Here is a 27,870-nt window from a genome sequence, read left to right on the forward strand (position 1 = left end):
AAAACGGAAATAGATTACAGTAGGAGAAAACTAGAAATAAAGATATCAGTTAGGAGGCAGTGGCAATACACAAGTGAAAGGTAATGTTGACTAGGACTGAGGACATATCAATGGGAATGAAGAGACACGGATAGATCTGAGGAATATTCAAGAGGTTAAAATGGTAGAAAGAACTTAAGAACTAAGTAATTGTATGTGTGTGTGTGTGTGTTTCTTTGTTTTATCAGTGGTAGATGCAGTGATGAGAGAGTTGGAGGAATTAAGGATGATATCCAAATCTTTTGCTTTGAGTAACTAGGTAAATGATGAAGCCATTCACTGAGGAAAGAACTGTGTTGCAGAGGCAAATTCCTAAGAAAAAAAAGATAAGGAGTTCTGTTTGCTTAGTTATTAATATGTACTAGGTATCATGTTATACACTTTATATGCATTATCAATATTCAGCAACCCTGTGAGATGAACATTATCATTTTACATTAATTACATTTTTCAAATTATGAAATTGAGGCTTAGAGATGTTAAATAACTTGCTCAAGGTGACATAGCTAAATAAATGGCAGAATTGGGATGTGAACCAGGGTCTGTCTGACCCCTTAAGATTATGTTCTTTCCACACTACTCCATAGTCTCAGAGAATAACTTGGATCAGCCTTTTTTTTAAACTGATGTATAGTGAGTTTACAATGTTGTGTCAATTCCTGGTGTACAGCATAGCATTTCAGGCATACATATACATTATATGTATATTATACTATATTCATTTTCATATTCCTTTTCATTATATGTTACTACAAGATATTGAATATAGTTGCCTGTGCTATACAGTATAAACTTGTTGTTTGTCTATTTTATATATAGTAGTTGGTATCTCCAAATCCCAAACTCCCAATTTATCCCTTCCCACCTCTTTACACCTCTAGTAACCATAAGTTTGTTTCCTATGTCTGAGTCTGTTTCTGATTTGTAAATAAGTTCATTTGTGTCTTTTTTTGGATTCCACACATGAGTGACATTGTGTGGTTTATTTTTTATCTTTCTGGATTACTTCAGTTAGAATGACGATCTTCAGGTCCATACATATTGCTGCAAATGACATTATTTTATTCTATTTTATGGCTGAGTTGTATTCCATTGCATAAATGTACCACAACTTCTTTACCCAGTCATCTGTCAATGGACATTTAGGTTGTTTCCATGTCTTGACTATTGTAAATAGTGTTGCTATGAACATTGGATGCATGTATCTTTTCCAATTAGAGTTCCCTCCAGATATATGCCCAGGAGTGGGATTGTTGGATCATACGGTAAGTCTAGTTTTAGTTTTCAAGAAATCTCCATAGTGTTTTCCATAATGGCTGCACCAAACTACTTTCCCACCAACAGTGTAGGAGGATTCCTTTTTCTCCACACCCTCTTCAGCATTTATCGTTTGTCGACTTTTGAATGATGGCCATTCTGGCTGGTGTGAGGTGATACCTTATTGTAGTTTTGATTTGCATTTATCTTATAATTAGTAATATTGAGCATTTTTTCATGTACCTATTGGCCATTTCTATGTCTTCATTGGAGAATTGCTTGTTTAGGTCTTCTCCCCATTTCTGGATTAGGTTGTTTGTGTTTTTCTTATTGAGTTGTATGAGCTGCTTGTATATGATGGAGATTAAGCCCTTGTCAGTTGCATCATTTGCAAATTGTTTTCCCATTCCGTAGGTTGTCAATTTGTTTTGTTTATAGTTTCCTTTGCTGTGCAAAAGCTTATAAGTTTAGTTAGGCCCTATTTGTTTACTTTTGCCTTTATTTCTATTGCCTTAGTAGACTGTCCTAGGAGAACATTGCTACAATTCATGTCAGAGAATATTTTGCCTATGTTTTCTTCTAGGAGATTTATAGTGTCTTGTCATATGTTTAAGTCTTTAAACCATTTTGAGTTTATTTTTGTGTATAGAGTGAGGGAGTGTTCTAACTACATTGATATACATGCAGTTATCCAGGTTTCCCAGCACCACTTGCTGAAGAGACTGTCTTTTCTCTGTGGTATATTCTTATCTCCTTTGTCAAAGATTAATTGACCTTACGTGTATGTTTTTTTGTTTTTTGTTGCTTTTTGTATGTGTGAGGGGCTCTCAATTCTGTTCCATTGAGCCATAAGCCTGATTTTGTGCCAATACCATGCTGTTTTGATTACAGTAACTCTGTACTATTGTCTGAAGTTTGGAAGGATTATTCCTCCAGCTTTGTTCTTTTTGTTTTGATTTTGCTTTGGCAACTCTGGGTCTTTTGTGATTCCATATAAATTTTAGGATTATTTGTCTAGTTCTATGAAAAATGTCCTGAATAATTTAATAAGGATCACATTAAATCTGAAGATTACTTTTGGTAGTATGGCCATTTTAACAATAATAATTCTTCCAATCCAAGAGCATGGGATATTTTTCCATTTCTTTAAATCTTCTTTAATTTTCTGAATTAATGTTTCTAGCTCTCCACTTATAGTTCTTTCACCTCCTTGGTCAGATTTATTCCTAAGTATTTTATTTTGGATCAGCCTTTTAACTCCAAACACCTGACCTCTTCCTTCCTTATTTCTCAACATCTGTTCCAATGATTAAAAGTTCTTAAATGTAAGTAAACTGTCCAAGATTATTAAGTAAGCTCTGATTTTGCTGCCTGGAAAGGGTGGGAAACTTGAGAAATCAAAGTAATGACTTCTCTAAGCAGAGAACTCAATACAAATAGCTTTCCTTCCATGTAACATCACCAAATCACAGTTAACAAAGTCAGTTTTCTTGCTGGCTGTCCTGCTTTTTTGCTTTTGTCTTTCTATTCAACTGCTGACACAATAACCTTTTTTACAAATGATGATGTTTTCCTAATTCTGGACTGGTATTGGCAAATAAGGCAGCTAGTCTGAAAACTGATAGAATAAACAGAAAAGTGCAATTCAGACTAAAAAACGTAATATTTATTTAAAAAGTTTTATTACTTAAAAATTCTGTAAGTTAAAAACAACCTCTACCTAAACACTTGCACAAGTGCATATATATATATATATATATATATATATAAAATAGCATTAATTATTTGTGAAACATTTGAATTCCCATAAATATTTACTAATGAGAAGTGGCTTTAGAGATATCTTCTTGACTCTGTGGTTTCTGATGAGATATTTTCAGTCATTTGAATCTTTATTGCCCCATATGAAATAAATGGGGATTCTCTGATTTCAAGATTTTTTTATTACTTTAGTTTTTAGCAGTTTTAGTATAATATGTCTAGATGTGTATTTATTTGAGTTTATCCATTTGAAATTTGCATGAGTTATCTCCAATCTGATAATTGAATACTTTCAGTGAATGTTTTATCTTAGTTACTGTATTCTTTTCAGTTCTAAAATTTCCGTTTCATTATTTTTATAGCTTCTATTTCTCTGCTAAGGTGTTCTATCTTTCCATTTACTTTTTGGAGTGTTCTTCTTTACTTCTTGGATATAATAGCTAATTTAAAGTATTTTTCTCGTAATTGTAACATCTAGGTCATCTCATGATTAGCATATTTTATTGTTTTTTCTCTCTTGAGAGTTGTTGAAATTTTCCTAGTTCTTTGTACGTTGAGTAATTTTTATTGTAGACTGGACATTCAAAATATTATGTATGAGACTCCAGGTCTTATTCTAATTCTCCTGAGAATGCTAATAATTTTTTTGTTTTAGTAGGCTTCAGTTCTGAAGTTCTAATCCACCTTCTGTGTACTTTGGTTTAAATATCAGTTAAATTTTCAAAGCCTTTGGAAAGATATTCAAATCTGTCCCATGTATGCATCACCTAGTCCCAGAGGCCAGTCTGGGACTCAGGCAGTAGTCTACTCTGTAGTTCAGTTCTCAATGCCTTTCATGTGCTTTTAAGGGTCAGATACTGACATCTGCAGCTTGGGGGTAAGCACACAAATTTATAAACAACTTTATGGCCTCCATTTCCTAAGCTTTCTCTCCTTTGTGATCACCTGATACTCTCCAGATCCCAGAGCTCCCTTTCCTGGTCTTCTGGCTAAAAAGCAAGGGCTTTTTGATCTCCCCACTATGCCACACACTTCTTGTGACTGGGTCTGCCTCCCAAATAAGTCAAGGTAAGATACAGAGAAAAAGCAATAGAATTTCCTCCCACATTCTTTGGACCACAATTTTTTTTTGTTGTTCAAAGAAAAAGAGTCCTCTGTCTGGCCATAGTTGTTAGCACCACCATGACTTTACCCCTTAGAGGTTGGAGTTTGCCTGGAGGCTGGAGTCAGAGAGAAAGAAAAAAATCAAAACAACAGGTGATTTCTTCCACTCTCTCTTGTCTCTGTAGGTGTTATTTCTGGTCCTTGGATTAAAAAGAAAAAAAAGAGGACTTTGCTTTTGAAGTTCTTTTTGTCTATACCCATTCTGTGTTTCTGGACTTCATGATGCTTTGCAGTCCAGGATAGGGGATACAAGAGGATACACTACAGGAAATTCACTGGTGGATTGATTCTACTTCAATTTTTATTTTCCTTTCACAATTCACCTGCTACCATTTACTTTGCAGAATATTCAGTTTCTCCATGTCTTCTGTGTAGAAATTTTAGTTACATTCAGTGGGAAAGATATATTGGAATGGGTTTCTCCACCTTAACCAAAAAAAAAAAAGAACTTCTTCATTTTTTGTGGTTACCTATTTTCTACTACTAATAAAAAATCAGAATGAACCTAAATATCCAACTTAAATACCATTCAGCATACCAACTCCAAGAAATAAAAAAAAATATGCAACCATTACAATTTTAATTAAGAAAAGTGCAACACTATGAGCAAATATTTCTACTATAACATTAAGCTTTTTTTAAAGTGAAACAAAATTATGCACACACACACACACACACACACACACACAAACACATGCACTAAGATTACAACCCAATTAAATAGATATAGACACAAAAAGTAAAGTTTTCTTGGGGAAATCATAGGATTATGGTTTTATGTTTATGCTTTTTCCTTTTAAAAATATACTTTTATGTTGTATAAAATGATAATTTCTATGTCATAAACTATATCATAATATATCATGATCTATATTTTAAAAGTTCTTCTTCTAGATCTTTAGGATAATAGTAATGTTAGTTCCATATGGAACTTTAAAAATTATATTCACTTATTCATAATTTTCTAAATCTCAAATCTGACTGTTTTTCTTTTGCACATGGTCTGGTTTCTGCATATGAACTCAACATAAGTGACCAAATGCACTCTAAATTCTGAGGCAAACTGTGTATTATTTTGACAATCTCTCTCTTCTCTTCTTCATTCTTTCTTGTTAGTCTGAATGAGGTTTGAGTTTGGTCAAGGGCTCTTCAGGTCCAAGCCTGCTAAGTAATCCAGGTAGCTTGGTTTGTGATACCTGAAGATTTCTCTTACTTGGTTGTTAACTCTTTTCTCTGCGTGTCATGGAGGACAACTAAGTCTGCCAACTAGAATAGAGAACCAGGGTCCAGGGTACCCATTGTCTCTAGACAGATGCTTCTCAACCTTGATACTTGGCTTAAACAAGACCATACTCTCTTAATACCACCTCTTCTCAAGACCTTGGCAATATACTGCCACACACATATACTGATGGCTTTGTAAACCTTAAGTTGTGGATGCTAGTTGTTCACCACTTTAAGTATATTTTTTCTCCTGTCTCCTAAAAAATATCCAATTTAAACAGTATTGCTTTGGGAATTAAGATGACAAAGACAAAAGTTACCAATAGCTGCTCTAGAGCTATGCTTTAGTCCTTTTACAAAAAGAGATTTCCAGGTTGTTTATTATCTTCCAAAGAGAAGTTATTGTTAGTTTGGTTTTCTTTATCTTGTTTTGTTTTACTAGGTATCAGTTACTTAGTTTTATTTCCCTCTTGTCCAAGATGCTATCCTCATTCTTGTTTCTTGAGGTATTGACATTTTGAAATTCAGCATCCCTCAAACTGCCCTCTTGTTCGCTCTCAAACATGGGGGCACCCAGAACTTGTCATAATCTGCCTTAATATTTATAATGTTTCTACTCCATTTTATTGGAAGCTCCTTTAAGATAAGCACTGTAACTTACTGGCCTCAGAAATCCCAGGCACATCATACACACTTCCACAGGGAAGATTTATTTGTGGGTTTGAGTTAACTTACAATTTTTAATAGACTTTAAAAATTAATAGAATTTATCTTTAGAGCATTTTTAGATTCACAGCAAGATTGATCAGAAGGTACAGAGTTTTCCCAAGTACTCCCTGCCTCCAATAGACTTTATTTTTAAAACTACTTTAGATTTATTGAAAAATTGAGAAGACAGTACAGAGAGTTCCTATATAGCCAGCACCCAGTATCCATTATTATTAACATCTTACATTAGTACATTTGTTACAATTAATAAACTGATATTGATACACTATTATACCATGATGTATTCAGATTTTCTTAGATTTTATGTAATGTCCTTCTCTGTTCCAGGATCTCCTCTAGGATATCACATTACATATAATGTCTTGTCTCCTTAAATTGGCTGTGACAGATTCTTAGACTTTCGTTTTTGATGACTTAAATAATTCTAAGGAGTATCAGTCAGATATTTTGTAGAATGTTTCTCAATTTGGATTTGAAAAACTATGATATTTTCATGGTCAAACTGGGATATAGGTTTTGTAAGGAAGACCACAGAGGTGAAGTGCACTTGCAATACATCATATCAATGGTACATACTATCAACTGATGTTAACTGTGATCACGTGGCTGCTGTAGGCTTTGTCAGTTTCTCCATGTTACTTTTTCCCCCTTTCCATGCTGTACTCTTTGGAAGGAAATCAGAGCGTGCATCCCGTACTTGAGGAGTGGGAGTTATATTCTACCTCTTTGAGGGAGGAATTTTAACCCATTGAATGAATTAAAAACTCATTAGTCCTTACTGATATAAATAAATAATGAATAATTCAGCAAATGGGATAGAAGGAGCACCTCGTCCTTACAGTAAAGTTACAATTATTACATGTGGAAAGGAAGAAAGAAATATAAAATCACTATCAGAAAACACCACAGTAACAAGTGTTGTAGAAAAGATCCACTAATGGATGCTAAAATTAGTGGGCGAACATTTGAGGAGGAGAAACATGACTTGCATAATATCAAAGTATTTTCCTAAAGATATTTGTCAACTATACATCAAAGGGAAATACAGTAGCTTTATAGTAGAAAAATCTTAAAGATCCTAAAGACATCAACTTAACCAAGTGATCAAGGTAAACATCACCAGCATTAAGACATACTGACATAATGAACCTCTTGATTTGACAAACTGAGAAGGAATTTTTGGAATTAGTATACTTTTTAAAAAGAATCTTTGGGATTTTCTACATGTCATGTCTTCTGAAAAGACAATTTTATATATTTGTTCCAAATCTATATACCTTTTATTTCGTTTTCTCCTATTACTCCAATAGCTAGGACAAGCAGTACAATGTTCAATAGAAGTGATGAGAGAAGACATCCTTGCCTTGTTCCTGATCTTAGGGGGAAAGCATTCAGTTTTTTACCTTTAAGTATGATGTTACCTGTAGGTTTTCTTTAGATAGTCTTTATCAAGTTGAGGAAGTGCCTGGTTTGCTGAGAGGTTTTATTCTGTTTTGTTTTGTTTTCTTTTTCTTTTTAATGAGTGAGTGTTAAGATTTTTGTCAAATGCCTTTTCTGCATCAATTTAAATAATCATAGGAATTTTCTTATTCAGCCTATGGGTATGGTAGAATACCTTGAATGATCTTCAGATGTTGAACCAACCTTGCATATCTGTGACAAATCCCACTTGGTTGTGGCGTATAATTACTTTTGCACATTTTAAAATACAATTTTGATAATTTTTTAGTATTTTTGCATCTGCATTCACTAGAGTTATTGGTCTGTGGCTTTCTTTTCTTTCAATGTAATTATCTGGATTTGATATTAGAGTAATACTGGCTTCATAGAATGAGTAAAGTACTCTTCTCTGTTTTATATTTTGAAAGAGGCTGTAGAAAATAAGTATCATTTCTTCTTTAAATATTTGGTAGAGTTCACCAGTGAAACCTCTGAGCCTTGTTTTTCTTTTTGGGAAGGAAAAATAAATTTACTTTTTAATTATTTAAAATTACTTAATTTTAATTATTGATTTTTCATCAATTTCTCTAATAGATTCTTATTCAGGTTCCTTCTTTAATAGATATAAGAGTATTCCAGATATAAACTTATTCAGAGTTTTTGTTATTTGTGTCTTTCAAGGAATTGGCCTATTTTATTTGTTATTAATTTGGTGAACATAGAATTTTTCATAATATTCCATTCTTATTCTTGTAATATTCTTAGACTCAGTAGAGATGTCTCCTTTTCCATTTCTCATATTAGTAATTTGTGTCTTTTTTCTTTTTTCCTTGGTTAGCCTGGCTAGAAGTTGACAATTTTATTGATCTTTTCTCTATGTTTGTCTATGTTGCCCTGTTTCTCTTTGTTTTCCTGTTTTCAATTCCATTTCTTCCCTTCTACTTGCTTTATGCTTAATTGCTGTTCCATCTTTAGTCTCATAATTGATAGCTTAGATTACTGGTTAATGATTTTAGAATTTTTTTAATATATGAATTTATACTACAAATTTCCCACTAAATATTATTTCTGATGACATCCCACTAAGTTATATTTTCATTTAGTTCAAAATATTTTCAAAATTCTTTGGAGAACTCTTTGAACCATACATTATTTAGAAATGTGTTGTTAACAACTATATGGAAGCAAAATGGATAACCTTGAAGAAATGGACAAGTTTCTGGAAACATACAGTCCACCAAGACTGAATCAAGAAGAAATTGACCACTTAAACGAACTGATCACTAGAAATGAAGTCAATTTAGCATTAAAAAACTTCCCTACAAACAAAAGTCCAGGACCAGATGGCTTCACTAGGGAATTCTACCAAACATACAAAGAACTCATACCAGTCTTTCTCAAATTCTTTCAGAAGATTGAAAAAGAAGGAGTACTCCAAAACTCATTCTGTGAAGCCACCATCACCCTGATACCAAAACCAAACAAAGACACTACCAAAAAAGAAAATTACAGACCAACATCACTGATGAACATACACGCAAAAATCCTCAACAAAATATTAGCAAACAGAATCCAACAACACATAAAATAAATCATACACCATGATCAAGTTGGGTTCATCCCAGGAACAAAAGGATGGTTCAACATACCCAAATCAATCAAAGTAATACACTACATCAACAAGAGAAAGGACAGAAACCACATGATTATCTCAAAAGATGTAGAAAAAGCATTTGATAAAATTCAACATCCATTTATGATAAAAACTCTCACCAAAGTGGCTATAGAGTGAACATATATGAACATAATAAAAGCTTTTTATGACAAACCTACAGTCAGCATAGTACTCAATGGTAAAAAATTGAAAACCTTCCCACTAAAATCTGGGACAAGACTGGTTGTCCACTCTCACCACTTCTATTCAACATAGTCTTGAAGTCCTAGCCCCAGAAATCAGGCAAGAAAAAGAAATAAAAGGGATCCAAATTGGAAAAGAAGAGGTAAAAGTGTCACTATATGCAGATGACATAATACTATGTATAGAAAACCCTAAAAGGTCCACACAAAAATTACTAGAACTAATTAAAGAATTATCAAGGTAGCAACATAGAAGATTAATGTACAAAAATCAATTGCATTTCTTTACACTAATGATGAATCAACAGGAAAAGAAAATAAAGAAACCATCTCTTTAAAAGTAGCACCCAAAGTAATAAAATACCTAGGAATAAATCTAACCAAGGAAGTGAAAGACTTATACATAGAGAACTACAAAATACTGGTTAAGAGAATTAAAGAAGACTTAAAAAATAGAAAGATATCCCATGCTCGTGGATTGGAAGAATCAATATTGTTAAAATGGTCATACAACCTAAGGCAATATACAGATTTAATTCAATCCTTATGAAATTACACAGGACATATTTCACAGAACTAGAACAAATCATAATAAAATTTATATGGAATAAGAAAAGACCCAGAATTGCCAAAGCATTACTGCAGAAAAAGGAAGAGGCTAGAGGAATAACCCTCCCAGGCTTCAGACAATATTACACAGCTACAGTTATAAAAACAGCATGGTATTGGTACAAAAACAGACATGTGGTTCAATGGAACAGAATAGAGAGCCCAGACAGGAACTCACAAACTTTTGGTCAATTAATCTTTGACAAAGGAGGCAAGAACATACAATGGAGTAAAGACAGTCTCTTCAGCAAATGGTGTTCAGAAAACTGGACAGCAGCATGTAAAGCAATGAAGTTAGAATACTTCCTCACACCATACACAAAAGTAAACTCAAAATGGCTTAAAGACTTATCATAAGACAAGACACAATAAACCTCCTAGAAAAAAACATAAGCAAAATATTATCTCACATACACCTCAGCAGTGTTCTCCTAGAGAAATCTACCCAAGCAATAGAAATAAAAGCAAAAATAAACAAATGGGACTTAATTAAACTTACAAGCTTCTACACAGCAAAGGAAACCATAAACAAAACAAAATGACAAACTATGCAATGGGAGAAAATATTTGCAAAAGATGAAACTGACAAGGACTCGATTTCCAGAATATATAAACAACTCATATGACCTAATAAGAGGAAAGATAAATAACCCAATCCAAAAATGGGCAAAAGATCTAAACAAGCAATTCTCCAATGAATGACCAATAGGCACACAAAAAAATGCTCAATATCATTATTATCAGAGAAATGCATATCAAAGCCACAATGAAGTGTCACCTCACACCAGTCAGAATGGCCATCATTCAACAGTCCACAAATGATAATTACTGGAGAGGCTGTGGAGAAAAGGGAATCCTCCTACACTATTGGTGCAAATGGAGTTTGGTGCAGCCATTGTTGAAAACAGTATGGAGATTCCTCAAAAGACTAAAAATAGACTTACCATATAACCCAATAATCCCACTTCTGGGCCTATATCCAGAAGGAACCCTAATTCAAAAAGACACCTGCACCCCAATGTTCATAGCAGCACTATGTACAATAGGCAAGATATGGAAACAACTTAAATGTCCATCAACAGACGACTGGATAAAGAAGTGGTGATGTATTTATACAATGGCATGCCACTCAGCCAAAAAAATGACAACATAGTGCCATTTGCAGCAACATGGTTGCCCCTGGAGAATGTCATTCTAACTGAAGTAAACCAGAAAGAGAAAGAAAGATACCATACGGTATCACTCATATGTGGAATCTAAAACAAAAAAGACAAATGAACTTATACATAAAACAGAAACAGACTCACAAACTTAGAATACAGACTGTGGGTGCCCGTGGGGAGTGGGGTGGGAAGGGATAAACTGGGAGTTTGAGATTTGCAGATACTGACAGGTATATATAGAATAGATTAAAAAGTTTATACTATATAGCACAGGGAAACATATTCACTGTCTTGTAGTAGCTCATGGTGAAAAAGAACATTAAAATGCATATAGATATATTCATATATGCCTGAAGAATTGTGCTGTACACCAGAAATTGACAACATTGTAAACTGACTGTAACTCAATTGAAAAAAAGAGAAGTGTGTTGTTTCATCTACAAATATTTTGTGGATTTCCAACTCTCTTTTTGTTGTTGATTTCTGGTTTTATTTCTTTGTGCTTTGAGAATGTACTTTCCATGATTTCTAATGTTTTCAACTTGAAAATGTATGTTTTATGGCTTAGAATGTGATCTATCTTGGTGAGTGTTACATGTCAGCTTGAGAAGAATGAGCATTCTGCTGTTGTTGGATGAAATATTCTACATATATCAGTGACATCCAGTTGATTAATGGGGCTGTTGAGCTCAAATATATCCTTACCAATTTTCTGCTTGCTTGACTTATCAATTACTGAAAAAGGTGTGCAAAGTATTGAATTGTAATAGTGGCTTTGTATATTTCTCCTTGCAGTTCTATCAGTTTTTGTGTCAAGCATTTTGATGTTCTTTTGTGACGTACGTATGTGTTAAGGGTTGTCATGTTTCCTTGGAGAATTGACCCCTTTAGTATTGTGTAATTCTCCTCTCCATCCCTATTAACTTTCCTTGTTCTGAAGTCAGCTTTGTCTGAAATTAATATAGCTACTTCAGCTTTCCTTTGATTAGTATTAGCATGGTGTATCTTTCTGCATTCCTTAACGTTTTTTTTTTGTTGTTGTTGTTGTGTTGTTATGGTCATATATTCACAACATAAAATTCTGCATTTTAATCATTTTATAGTGTACAACTCAGTGACATTTAGTAAACTGACAATGTTGTGCGACTTTCACAACTGTGGAGTCCCAGAACACTTTCATAATCCCAAAAGGATCCTACTCATTAAGCATTCACCCCACAATCCCCTTTCCTTCTGGCCCCTGGATACAACTAGTCCACTTTCTGTCCCTATAGATTTGCCTATTCTGAATATTTTATGTAAATGGAATTATATAACATGTGGCCTTTGTATCTGGTTTCTTTCACTTAGCATTATGTTATTAAGGTTCATCTATGCTTCAGCATGTGTCATTACTTCATTCCTTGTATTGTTAAATGATATTCCATTGTATGAATATATCACGTTTTGTCCATTCATCTGCTACCAAACATTTGGTTTGCTTCTACCTTATGGTAATTGTGAATAATGCTGCTATGAATATTTGTGTATAAGTTTTTGCTTGAACATCTGTTTTAATTCATTGGGATATATACTATAGAGTAGAATGGCTGAGTCATATGCTGAGTTTAACACTTTGAAGAACCACCAAGTTGTTTTCTATAGCAGCTGCATCATCTTCTCTTTTCACCAGCAATATATGATGGTTCCAATGTCTTCACATTCTTTAACACTTGCTATCTTCTTTTTTATTATTATTATTACCACCCTTGTGAATGTGAAGTGGTATTTCATCACTTTCGCATTTGCATTTGTCTCATAACTAATGATATTGAGTATTTTTTTCATGTGTTTATTGGCCACTTGTACTTTTTGAGTAAGTGTCAATTCAATTCCTTCACCTTAAAATTGGGTTGCTTGTCTTTTTTGCTTTTGAGTTTTAAGAATTCTTTATGCTGGATACTACACCTTTATCATACACATAGTTTAAAAATAGTTTCTTCCATCCTGGGAATTTCCTTCTATTTTTCTTAGTTGTGTCTCTTGCTGCACAAAGTTTTTAATTTTGAGGAAGCCCAATTTATCTACTTTTTCTTTTGGTCCTTGTTCATTTTGCATCATATCTAAGAAAAAAATGCCAAATCCCAGGTCATGAAAACATACCACAATTCTTCTAAAATTTTTATAGTTTTAGCTTTTATGTTTAGATTTTTGATCCACTTTGAGAGTTTCTTTTTTTGTATATGATATAAGATCAGGGTCCAACATCATTCTTTTACATGTGGACATCCATTTGTTCCAAAAATATTATTCTTCTAATAGTTTTATGGTTTTTGCCCTTATATTTAGGTATTTGATCTACTTTCATTTTGATTTTTGTATGGTATAAGGTGAGGATCCAACATCATTCTATTAAATCTGTACATCCATTTGCCCTAACACCATTTATTGAGGAGACTATTCCTTTCTCATTAAATGATCTTCCATTGTCAAAAATCAATTGACCATTTCTGGTGAAATTTCTATGTAGGTCTTCTGTCCAATTTTTATTGTTTTTTTTTTATATTGAACTGTGTGAGCTGTTTCTATATTTTGCAAAATAAGCCCTTGTCATTCACATAATTTGCAAATATTTTCTCCCAGTGTGTTGGTTGTCTTCATTTTGTTTATGGTTTCTTTTGCTGTGGAAAAGCTTATACATTTGATTAGGTCTCATTTGTTTATTTTTTCTTTTATTTCTTTTGCCTTGGGAGACTGACCTAAGAAAACTGCTTACAGTTTATGTGATAGAATATTTTGACTCTGTTCTCTCCTGGGATTTTATGATGTCATGCCCTACATTTAAGTCTTTTAGCCATTTTGAGTTTATTTTTGTGTATGGTGTGAGGAAATGTTCTAATTTCATGCAGCTGTCCAGCTTTGTCAACTCCACTTGCTAAAGAGACTGATGACCAATGGGCACATGAAAAGATGCTTAGCATCTCTAATCATTAGAGAAATTCAAATAAAATCTACAGTGAGGTATCACCTCAAACCGGTCAGAAAGACCATCATCAAAATGTCTACAAGTAATAAATGCTAGAGAGGGTGTGGAGAAAGGGGAGCTATTATATGTTACTATACAATTATATATCTGGAAACCAATAGCATGGAAATAAAGAAAAACTTGTTATTAAATGACAATGAAAGTGAAAAAAAAGGGAGCCCTCCTACACTATTGGTAGGAATGTAAATTGGTGCAGCCGCTATGAAGAACAGTATGGAGGTTCCCTAAAAAACTAAAAATAGAGTTTCCATATGATCCAGAAGTCCCACTCTTGGACATATATATGGAAAAGACAAAAACTAATTCAAAAAGATATATGCACCCCAATGTTCATAGCAGTACTATTTACAATAGCCAAGACATGGAAACTTAAATGTCCATCAACAGATGAATGGATAAAGATGTGGTATATACACATACAGTGCATATGTGTATATATCTATATCTATATCTAGACACACAATGGAATATTACTCAGCTTTTAAAAAGAATGAAATAATTCCATTGGCATCAACATAAACGGATCTAGAGATTATCATACTAAGTAATGTAAGTCATACAGAGAAAGACAAATATTATATATCACTTATATGTGGAATCTAAAAAAAATAGTACACATGAACTCATTTACAAAACAGAAATAGACATAGAAAACAAACTTATGATTACCAAAGAGGAAGAGGGGAGGGAAGGATAAATTAAGAGTATGGAATTAGCAAATACACACTACCATATATAAAATAGATAATCAACAAGGATCTACTGTATAGCACCGGGAATTATATTCAATATCTTGTGATAAACTATGACGCAAAATAATAAAAAAATAGATGTATACATGCATATGTATAACCGAATCACTTTGCTGTACACCTGAAACTAACACAATATTGTAAATAAATTATACTTCAATTAAAAAAGAAAAAAATTGGCTATCAATATATAGATTTATTTCTGAGTTCTCAACTCTATTCCATTGATCTCTATATCCACCCTGTGCCAGTATCACACTGTTTTGGTTACTGTGGCCTTTATAGTAAGGTTTGAAAACAGGAAGTATAAGTCCTCCCACTTTGTTCCTCCTTTTCAAGATTCTTTGACTACCTAGGATTCCTTGTAATTCCATATAAATGTTAAGGTTAGCTTTTTCATTTCTGAAAAATACATTGTTAAGACTTTGACAGGGATTACATGGAATGTGTAGATTGCTTTGGGGGAGTATTGCTATCTTAAAAATATTGCCTTCCAATTTATTTATGTAGGGTTTCTTTAAATTATTTTAGCAATGTATTATAGTTTTCAGCCTTGCACCTCATTTGTTATTTTATTCTTTATGTTATTGTAAGTAGGTTTCTTCCCTTAATTTTTTTTTCAGATTGTTCAGTGCCAGTGTATAGAAATACAATTGATTTTTGCAAGTTTATCTGGCACCCTGAAACTTTTGCTGAATCTGTTTATTAACACTAATAGGTTTTTGTGTGTGGATTCTTTAGGATTTCCTGTGTATAGGACCATATAACCTGTGAACAGAGATAGTTTTACTTCTTCATTCCAACTTTGGATGTCTTTTATTTCTTTTTCTTGACTAACTACTTTGTCTAGGACTTCCAGTACAATAACAGTGGCAAAGGTGGAATTCCATGTATAGCTCCTGATTTTAGGGGGAGAAGCTTTCTTCTTTCATCATTGAATGTGATGTTAGCTATGTGTTTTTCATAAAAATTTCCTTTACTATGATGAATTTTTTTTGATACACCCAGCTTTCTGAGTGGTTATTTTTTATTATGAAAAGGTGTTTGATTTTGCCAAATGCCTTTTCTGTGTCAACTGAGATTATTGTCTGTTTTTTACCCTTCCTTCTATTAATGTCAAGTATAGATTTATTGATTTTCATATTTTGAACCACCCTAACAATTCTGGGATAGATCCCACTCGGCATGATTTATGGTCCTTTTAATATTCTGTTGGATTCAAATTATTAATCTTTTGTTGAGGATTATTTATCTACTGTTGTCTCTTGGTGTTCACAGGGGCTTGATCTCAGGACCCAATGTGGGTACAAAAATCCATGGGTACTGAACTCTCATAGTAGACCCTCTGCATCCATGGTTTTGAATTCGTGGATTTAACTAATCATGGATTGTGTAGTACTGTAGTATTTATTGAAAAAATCTGCATATAAGTGGCCTTTTTCATTCAAACCCATGTAGTTCCAAGGTGAAATATATGTTCATAAGGGATATTGGTCTGTAGTTTAATTTTTTGTGTTGTCTTTGCTTGTCTTTGGTGTCAGGGTAATACTAATAGAATGAGTTACAAAGAATGATGATTCTCTGAAAAGACCAGAAAAATCAATGAGCATTTAGCTAGAATGACTAAGAGATAGAGAGGGAAAACATAATTAACTAATACTAGAAAACTAGAAAAGTTGGGACATAACTATGAACCTTACACTTAATCTAGCTAAAGATTTGTCAATATTGTGGATCTTTTCTAAAATGTAACTTCTTTTTTCATTGATTTTTCTCTATTTTTAAAAAAAACTTCATTTATTTCTGTTCTAATATTTATTATTTTCCCTTTCCTTCAAGGATATTAAATTCTTTTCGATAATATGATTTGCAAATTTTTCTCCCATTCTTTAAGCATTGTACTTTTTTGATTGTGTCATTTGATGCACATTTTTGATGTAGTTCAATTTATTTTCAGGATTTTTGCCTGTACTTTTGGTGTCATATACAAGAAATTATGTCAAATCCAATGTCATGAAGTTTCTTCCCTTATACTTTCTTTGAAGAATTATGTAGTTTTAGATTTTATGTTTAGATCCTTGATCCATTTTGAATTAATTTTTGTATATGGCATGAAGTAAGGACCCAAGTTTTTCCTTTTGCATGTAGAATCCAGTTTTCACAATACCATTTGTAGGAAAGATTGTTATTTTCCCATTGAATGATTTTGGTACCCATGTCAAAAATCATTTTACCATGTATGAGAAGGTTTACTTTTGGACTCTCTATTTAATTCCATTGGTGTATATGTATTCTTTATGCCAGTACTACACTATTGTGTTTACTGTAGATTTGTTAATAAGTTTTGAAATCAGAAAATGTGAGACCTCCAAATTTGTTCTTCTTTCACAAGATTGTTTTGGATATTTGAGGTTCCTTGAGATTCCATATGAATTTTAGGATGGATTTTTCTATTTATGCAAAAAATTCTATTGGGATTTTGATAGGAATTGGATTCAATCTGTAGATTTTTATTCAATCTGTAGATATTTATTGGTTGGTTAGTTTTTGGTGGTTCCCATGGGGATTAGTATTAGCATCCTGAATTTACAGAATTCCACTTTGAATTGATAACCAACTTAGTTTAACAACATAAAATCTTATACAGCTCTAGAATCATCTATGTGGTTATTGCCAAAAGTTACATGTTTATATATTTTGTGTTCATTATCATAGATTTACAATTATTGTTTTTATAAATTTCTCTTTTAAATTACATAGGATAAATAGCAGTTATAAACAAAACACACTCCATAATACTGACTTTATATTTAACTATGTAATTACCTTTACGGATGTTCTTTATTTCTTTGTATGGTCTCAAATTACTGTCTAATGTTATTTCATTTCATCCTGGAAAACTCTCCATAATATTTTTTGTAGGAAAAATATACTAGCAAAACTCTTTCTCAGCTTATTTTTCTCAGAATGTTTTAATTTCTCTTTCACTTTTGAGGGATAGTTTTGCCTGATATAGAATTCTTGATTGAGTTTTTTCTTTTAGTACTTTAAATACGTCATCCCACCACTTTCTGGTTCCTGTGATGCTAGATGAGAAATTGGCTATTAATATTATTTATAACCCCTTATGCATATTTCCTGCTTTCAAGATTTTTTTCTTTGTCTTTGGCTTTTGGCCAACTAAAATTTATCTCAGTGTGGGCCAGTTTTGAATTTTTCTATATATAGTTTTTAGGTGTATAGATTCATGTATTTCATCATAGTTTGGAAATGTACAACTATTGTTTATTTCAAATATTATTCCTGTCCCTTTCTCTCTCTCTTTTCCTTCTGGTATTCCCATATCTGTATATTGGTATGTTTGATGGTATCCTAGAGGTCTGCTATACTGTTTATTTTTCTTCATCCTTTTGTCTTTCTGATCCTCAGAGAGGTAATTTCAATAGATTCATCTTCAAGTACACTTTGGGGAGAGTCAAATAAAGTCAAATCTTTGTTCTGGTCTCTCAAGGAGGTGCAATACAGGTAAAAAATGTACATCTATAGTTTTTTTTTCCTTAGCAGAGTCCATTTTACCCCTCTGGCACCAGCAAGTCACATCAGGAATGGGAGATGCCACAAAACTGGGGAACAGAGGATTGTAGGTGAGTGAGCAAAAATGCTAGAGAGCTTTATTCCCACATTGTAGTGGATTCTTTCTTCAATATGTGTTGCGATGATTGCTGTAAGGTTTTTATTAAAGTCTAAAGAATTACAAAAATGTTGATTCTGGTAGTTTTTGCCAGCTTAAAGTTTGTTTAAGTGGAATATTTGATTTTTGGAGCTCCCTAATGCACCTATCACTTCACTTATGCCACCTAGCATTTCACTTTTAAACTATTTTTGTCTTACATTTAAACTCAATTTCTTGTAGACAACAGATAGTTGGATCTTCTTCATATTGACTCTGACAATCTCTGTCTCTTAATTGGTGTATTTAGAAAATTCCCAGTTAAAGTGATTATTGATATAGTTGGATTACTATCTACTGTATTTGTAACTAATTTCTATTATTTCACTTTTTCTTTCTTTTTATTCTCCCTATTTTTCAAAATTATATTTCTTTCATTAAGGATAAATATATGCAGAGTGTATTGTTTTCTTTGATTTGATATAGAGAGTTTATTGTTTTGTTTTTAGTTGAGAGTTAACTGATATATAACACTATGTTAGTTTCAGAGATACAACATCGTGGTTTGAGTTTTGTATATATTACAAAGTGATAACCAACATAAGTCTAGTTAACATTCATCAACACACAGTTACAAATTTTTTCCCCTGTGATGAGAACTTTTAATATTAGTCTCTTAGCAACTTTCAAAATACAATACAGTGTATTGACTATAGTCACCATGTTGTACATTATATCTATACATTATATCCCCAGAACTTATTTATTTTATAACTGGAAAGTTTTTCCCCCAGTTTTATTGAAAATAATTGACATTCATTGCTGTATAAGTTTAAGGTGTACGGCATGATGGTTTGATTTACATACATTGTGAAATGATTACCACAATAGGGTTTAAATACATTATCTCACATAGGTACAGTGAAAAGAAAAGAAAAAACATTCTTTGTGATTAGAACTCTTAAAGCCTATTCTCTTAATAACTTTCCTATATGTTATACAGCAGTGTTAACTATAATCATCATGTAGTACATTACATCTTAAAAACTTATTTATCTTATAACTTGAAGTTTATACCTTTTGACCATCTTCCTTGAATTTCTCCTCCACACATGCCCTGCCCCTGGTAACCACAAATCTGATTTATTTTCTATGAGTTTGGTGTTTTGTTTTGTTTCATTTTTTGTTTAGATTCCACAAATGAGATCATACTTATTTTGCTTTCTATGTCTGACTTATTTCACTTAGTGTATGCCTTCAAAGTCCATCTATGTTGTCACAGATTGTAGGATTTCCCCTTTCTTATGGCTGAAAATTTTATATATTGTGTGTGTGTGTGTTTATATATATATACACATATATATACATATACATATATACACACATATATATTGTGTGTGCATATATATACACATATATATATTTATAGTTATAGTTATAGTTATAGTTATAGTTATAGTTATAGTTATAGTTATAGTTATATAGTTCCATGTCTTGGCTATGATACATACTGCTATGAACATGAGGGTGCACATATCTTTTTCAGTTAGTGTTTTTGTTTCCCTTGGATACATCTCTAGAAGAAGGATCGCTGGTTCACATGGTAGTTCTATTTTTAATTTTTTAAAGAACATCAGTACTGCTTCCCATAGAGGTTGTTCCAATTTACAGTTTCACCAACAGTGCACAGGTGTTCCCTTTTGTCCACATGCATGCCAGCACTTGCTATTTCTTGTATTTTTGATGATGGTTATTCTAGCAGGGGTTAGGTGATATCTCATTGTGGTTTTAATTTGCATTTTCTTAATGACTAGTGATGTTGAGCATCTTTTCATGTATCTGTTGGCCATTTGTATATCGTCTTTGGAAAAATGTATTTTTAGGTTCTTTGCCCATTTTTAATTGGATTATCATTATTTTTTTTCTATTGAGTTGCATGAAATCTTTGAATATTAAATCCTTATCAGATATGTGATTTTCATATATTTTTCTCATTTTGTAGGCTGTCTTTTCACTTTGTTGATGGTTTCTTTTGCTGTACAGAAATTTTTTGTTAGTTTTTTGTTTTTATTTTTGTTTTTAGTTTAATGTAGTCCCACTTGCTTATTTTTTATTTTGCTGTTTGTGATTTAGGTGTGATTTCCAAAAAAATTTTTAATAAGACCTATGTCAAGCAACTTTATTCCTATGTTTTCTTTTAGGAGTTTCATGGTTTCAGGTCTTCATTTAAGTCTTTAATCCATTTTGAGTTAATTTTTGTGAGTGAAGTAAGATAAGGGTCAAGTTTCATTCTTTTATATGTGAATATCCAATTCTCCCAGCACCATTAATTAAAGAAACTGTTTTTTCTTCATTGAGTATTATTGGTTCCTTTGTCAAATATTAGTTGGCAGTATATTCTTGGGTTTATTTATGGGCTCTCAATGGTGTTCCATTGGTCTATGTGTCTGTTTTTGCCAGCACCATACTGGCATTCAATTACTATAGCTTTATAGTATAGTTTGAAATCAGTAAGTGTGATTCCTTATGCTTTGTTCTTCTTTTTCAGTATATATTTTCATATTAGGGTCTTTTGTGGTTCCATATAAATTTTAGGGGTATTTTTTCTAGTTCTGTTCAAAATGCCCTTGGAATATTAATAGGTATTGCATCTGTAGGTGATTTTTGTGGTATTGACATTTTAGTAATATTAATTATTTTTATCTATGAACAAAGGATACCTTTGCATTTACCTTTGTCTTCCTCGATTTCTCTCATAAATGCCTTGCAGTTTTTTAGAATAGAGAATTTTCACCTGCTTGGCTAAATTTATTCTTTTTTTTTAGATTTGTTTTGAATTTTAATTTTCCATGAAAGCCAGTTGTACGTTCATGGGAGCAAACAGCTAGTGTCTTACTAAACAAGAGCAAGTTTGTATCACAAATTCTGTTTAACCAAACTAGCAAGATCTGGGGTCACATAAGATATGATAACAGTTTCTTTTATTTTAACATTTTTTATTGATTTATAATCATTTTACAATGTTGTGTCAAATTCCAGTGTTCAGCACAATTTTTCAGTTATATATGAGCATATATATATTCATTGTCACATTTTTTTCTCTGTGAGCTACCATAAGATTTTGTGTATATTTCCCTGTGCTATACAGTATAATCTTGTTTATCTATTCTACAATTTTGAAATCCCAGTCTATCCCTTCCCACCCTCTGCCCCCCTGGCAACCACAAGTCTGTATTCTATGTCTATGAGTCTATTTCTGTCCTGTATTTATGCTTTGTTTTTTTTTGTTTCTTTGTTTGTTTGTTTGGTTTTGGTTTTGGTTCTTAGATTCCACATATGAGCGATCTCATATGGTATTTTTCTTTCTCTTTCTGGCTTACTTCACTTAGAATGACATTCTCCAGGAGCATCCATGTTGCTGCAAATGGCATTATGTTGTTGGTTTTTATGGCTGAGTAGTATTCCACTGTATAAATATACCACATCTTCTTTATCTGTTGATGGACATTTAGGCTGTTTCCATGTCTTGGCTATTGAAAATAGTGCTTCTATGAACATTGGGGTGCAGATGTCATCCTGAAGTAGGGTTCCTTCTGGATATAAGCCCAGGAGTGGGGTTCCTGGGTCATACGGTAAGTCTATTCCTATTCAACATAGTCCTGGAAGCCTTAGCCACAGCAATCAGGCAAGAGAGAGAAATAAAAGGGATCCAAATTGGAAAAGAAGAGGTAAAAGTGTCACTATATGCCAACGACATGTTACTATATATAGAAAACCCTAAAAGGTTCACACAAAAACTACTAGAGCTGATTGAAGAATTCAGCAAGGTAGCAGGTTACAAAATTAACGTTCAAAAATCAGTTGCATTTCTTTACACTAACGATGAATCAACAGAAGAAGAAAGTAAAGTAACAGTCCCTTTTAAAATAGCACCGAAAGTAATAAAATATCTGGGAATAAATCTAACCAAGGAGGTGAAAGAATTATACACAGGAAGCTATAAACCATTGAAGGAAATTAAAGAAGACTTTAAAAAATGGAATGATATCCCATGCTCTTGGATTGGAAGAATCAATATGGTTAAAATGGTCACAGTGCCCAAGGCAATCTACAGATTTAATGCAATCCCTATCAAACTGCCCAGGACATATTTCACAGAAGTAGAACAAATCATAATAAAATTCATATGGAACCATCAAAGACCTAGAATTGCCAAAGCATTACTGAAGAGAAAGAAAGAGGCTGGAGGAATAACTCTCCCAGACTTCAGACAATACTATAGAGCTACGGTCATCAAGACAGCATGGTATTGGTCCAAAAACAGACATATAGACCAATGGAACAGAATAGAGAGCCCAGAAATGAACCCACAAACTTTTGGTCAACTCATCTTTGACAAAGGAGGCAAGAATATACATTGGAATAAAGACAGTCTCTTCAGCAAATGGTGTTGGGAAAACTGGACAGCAGCATGTAAAACAATGAAGCTAGAACCCTCCCTTACACCATACACAAAAAGAAACTCAAAATGGATCAAAGACTTAAACATAAGGCAAGATACAATAAACCTCCTAGAGGAAAACATAGGCAAAACATTATCTGACATACATCTCAAAAATTTTCTCCTAGAAGAAATAAAAGCAAGAATAAACAAATGGGACCTAATGAAACTTACAAGCTTCTACACAGCAAAGGAAACCATAAGTAAAACAAAAAGTCAACCTACGGAATGGGAGAAAATTTTCGCAAATGAAACCGACAAAGGCTTGATCTCCAGAATATATAAGCAGCTCATATAACTCAATAAGAAAAAAATACACAACCCAATCCAAAAATGGGCAGAAGACCTAAACAAAAAATTCTTCAAGGAAGACATACAAATGATCAAAAGGCACATGAAAAAATGCTCAATATCACTAATTATCAGAGAAATGCAAATCAGAACTACAGTGAGGTATCACCTCGCACCAGTCAGAATGGCCGTCATTCAAAAATCCACAAATGACAAATGCTGTAGAGGCTGTGGAGAAAAGGGAACCCTCCTACACTGCTGGTGGGAATTCAGTTTGGTGCAGCCACTATAGAAAACAGTGTGGAGATTCATCAAATGGCTAAATTTATTCTTAAGTATTTTTTTTTCTTTTTGATGCTATTGTAAATGGGATCAATTTCTTTATTTTTCAGAAAATTCATTGTTAATGTGTAAAAATGCTTGTGATTTTTGTATCATAATTGAAAGTTTAGGCTACCATCTTCATTTCACTAATCTCCTCCTGCCACCTTGGGTGATCACCAATCTGTTCTCTTTATCTATTAGCTTGTTTTTGTTGTTGTTGTTGTTTGTTTGTTTGTTTGTTTTAGTTTCTACATATAAATGAGATCATGTAGTTTTTGTCCTTGTCTGGGTGACTTATTTCAGTCATTATTATACTTTCAAGATCCATCCATTTTGTCACAAATGGCAAAATTTCCATCTTTTGTGGCTGAATAATATTCCATTGTATATAATTTTTTTTCTTTGTCCACTCATCCATGAGTAGACACAGGTTTCTTCCATATCTTAGATATTGCAAATAATGCTGCAATGAACATAGGGGTTCATATGTCTTTTTGAGTTAGTATCTTTGTTTTCTTCAAATAATACTCAGAAATAGAATTGTGGATCATAAGGTAGTTCTGCTTTTAATTTTTGAGGTTCTCCACATCTTTTTCCACAGTGGCTATACCAATTTATGTTCCCACCAACATTGCACAGAGGTTTCCTTTCCTAGACAAATTTGCCACCAAAGTTATGTATCATTGTGGTTTTCATTTTCATTTCTCTCATAAGTAGTGATATTGAACATCTTTTTATTTACCTGTTGGCCATCAGTACATAATCTTTGGAAAAGCTTCTATTTGACTCCTCTGCCCATTTTTAAATCCTATTGTTTGTTTTGTTTTATTTTGTTTTTGCTGAGTTGTATGAGTTCTTTATATATTTTGAATATTAACCTCCTATCAGATATATAGTTTTCAAGTATTTTCTCCCATTTTTTAGGTTGTCTTTCATTTTGTTATTTGATTCCTTTGCTGAGTAGAAGTCTTTTAGTTTGATGGAGTAGTTTCTTTGGTTTTAATTGATCATTCTATAAATTCCATGTTCTTTCTTCTTATCACATCAAGTATACTCCTTATAAAATTAGTAGTTTCCCTAGACTTTGTAGTATACATTTATGACTAATCTAAACCCACTGTCAGATAACACTATACCACCTCATGGGTAGTGCAGTTATCCTATAACGTAGTATTTCAAATTCATCTCTCCTCCCCCTTATAACATTACTGTTATTCATTTAACTTATTTGAACACTATAATCATTCAATAGATTATGATTATGATTCAACCAAACCATTAACTATTGCATCAATCAAAATAAGAGGAATAAAATATTTTATACTTTTTTATTCCATTTCTGATGCTCTTCTTCATTTGTATCACTCTAATTTTTTTACCTATTTAATTTTTGTTGTTACCAAGGAGCTTCTTTCACCATTTCTTCAAATCAGATATACTTCTGTGAATTCCCATAGTTTTTGTTTGTCAAGAATGTCTTTATTTGTCTTTCACTCTGGAAGGATTATTTTGCTAGATATAGAATTCTAGATTGGTGAGGTCTTTTGTTGTTTTGTTTTGTTTTATTTTTTATCACTTTAAATATTTCACTCTATTCTCTTCTTGCTTGCTTGGTATTGACACTTCTGTAAGTAAAGTTACCTCCTCACCTCCCTAGCTTCTTTTAAATTTTTTCTTTGTTTTTTGTTTTCTCAATTTAATATGACATGCTCAGATTTTTTTTTTTGTATGGTTCCTGCTTGATGTTCTCTGAGTTTCCCGAATTCGTGGTTTAGTGTCAACTATTAATTTTGAGAAAATTCTCCACAATTACTAATTCAAACATTTAATATGCTTCATTCTTTTTTTTCCTTTCTTTTATTTCTGATACTCCAATTACATATATGTTACACTTTTGTAATTATCCCACAGTTCTTGGATATTTAGGTTTTTTAAAATTATTTTTCACTTTCTGTTTCAGTTTGGAAAATTTATATTGACATATCTTCAAGGTTCCTGATTCTTTCCTAAGCTGTGTCCCATCTACTGATGAGCTCGTGAAAGGAATTCCTTATACTACTTAAAAACAATTCTAGCATTTCTGTTTTATGTGTTCTTCAGATTTCTATATCTCTTCTTACATTACCCATCTGTAATTGCACGTTAACTATATTTTTCATTAGAGTCTCAAACATAGTAACCATAGTTATTTTAAGTTTCTTGTCTGCTCATTCTAGAAACTTCATAATACCTGAGTTTGGTTCAAATGAGTCTTTTGTCTTTTCAAACTGTTTTCTTGCATTTTAGTATGACTTGTTAACTTTGTTATTAGAAGCCAGATGGTTTAATGCAATAACTCAAGTTCCTATTATGCAATAGAAACTGAGGTGAATAGTACTGTAGTGTGAGTTGATTGATTGATTTATTGTAATTATGGAGGTTATTGTTATTATTACTATTAATAACATCACAATTAACCCAGTGGTACCTCAGTAACAGAAAGACATTTTTATACATCTTAAGTTCCAAATTTTCAATTAAAAATACAGTCCTCAGTTGACCTAGGCTTAAGTACCTTTTTTCTTAGGTGATGTAGAAATTACTTTTAAATTTGATTTCTTTCTATGTTTGGTTGCTTAACAAACATTTACCAAACATTAACCATAGGCCAGGTGTAGTGCCAACTTGTGAGAATAACAAGAAGAAATTCTCTGCCTGGTCCACCAGAAAGCATGTAGGTTTAAATCTGACATGGTCATGAAATATTTTTAAATGGGTTCTATGTGATTTGGTAAATATAACTCATAGTTGACACGCCCTCTGATCCATTTGTCAGGTACTGTGAATGAACTGAGTCTATCAAGGCATCAACCTTATATTTGATCTTATAGTTTATTTTACTGTAAAGTAACTCATTATATTATATTTTATTTGACTAAAAAGGGAATTATTGGGAATATTGGAAATATATAAGAAAAGTCTGTGTGTATATTAAATAGCAGTATTATATCAATTTTAGTTTTCTAATTTGACAATTTTAAGATAATAAGTAAATGTGTTTTTAGTAAATAAGCATCAAAGTATTTAGGGGTAAAGGGATACCATATCTGTAACTTACTATTAAACAGTTCTGGAAAAAATTATATATATTTGATTTGTATATTATATATATACATACACATATATCTAGCTGTCTATGCATTTATCTAGATATATATATATATAGACATATACATAGTCTATATATCTCTGGCATATAGATACAGATTTACATATAGATAGACAGAAAAAAGAGAGAGAATGAGAAGAAAAAAGAAAATGTAGTAAAATATAAATATTTGGGGAATCCCAGTAATCTTTACATGAGAATACTCTACACCATTCTTTCTTCTTTTCCTTTTCTTTTTTCAACCACTTTTACTGAAATATATTTAATTTACAATGTTGTGTTAGTTTCAGATGTACAGCAAAGTGATTAAGCTATATATATATATTCTTTCTCATATTTTTTTATACATAGGTTATTACAAGGTATTGACTATAGTCCCCTGTTATACACAGTAAGTTCTTGATATTTATCTATTTTATATATAGTATATGTAGAGGTGTGTGTATGTTAATCTAAAACTCTTAATATATCCCCCCTAGTTTCCCCTTTGGTAACCATGAGTTTGTTTTCTATGTTTATAAGTCTATTTCTGTTTTGTAAATAAGTTAATTTGTATCATTTTTTAGATTCCACATATAAATGCTACCATATGATATTTGTATTTCTCTACCTGACTTACTTAATATGATAATCTCTAGGTTCATCCATGTTGCTGCAAATGGCATTATTTTATTCTTTTTTATGGCTGAGCAGTATTCTACTATATATATATGTGTGTGTGTATATATGTATTTATATTTATATGTAACACAACTTCTTTATGCATTTATCTGTTGATGGACATTAGGTCACTTCCATGTCATGGTTATTGTAAATAGTACTGCTATGAACATTGGGGTGCATGTATCCTTTTGAATTAATATTTCCTCTGGATATCTACCCAAGAGTGGATTTGCAGGATCATATAGTAACTCTA

Source organism: Camelus dromedarius, chromosome X (assembly GCF_036321535.1).
Source record: "Camelus dromedarius isolate mCamDro1 chromosome X, mCamDro1.pat, whole genome shotgun sequence".
Classification (NCBI taxonomy): Eukaryota; Metazoa; Chordata; class Mammalia; order Artiodactyla; family Camelidae; genus Camelus; species Camelus dromedarius.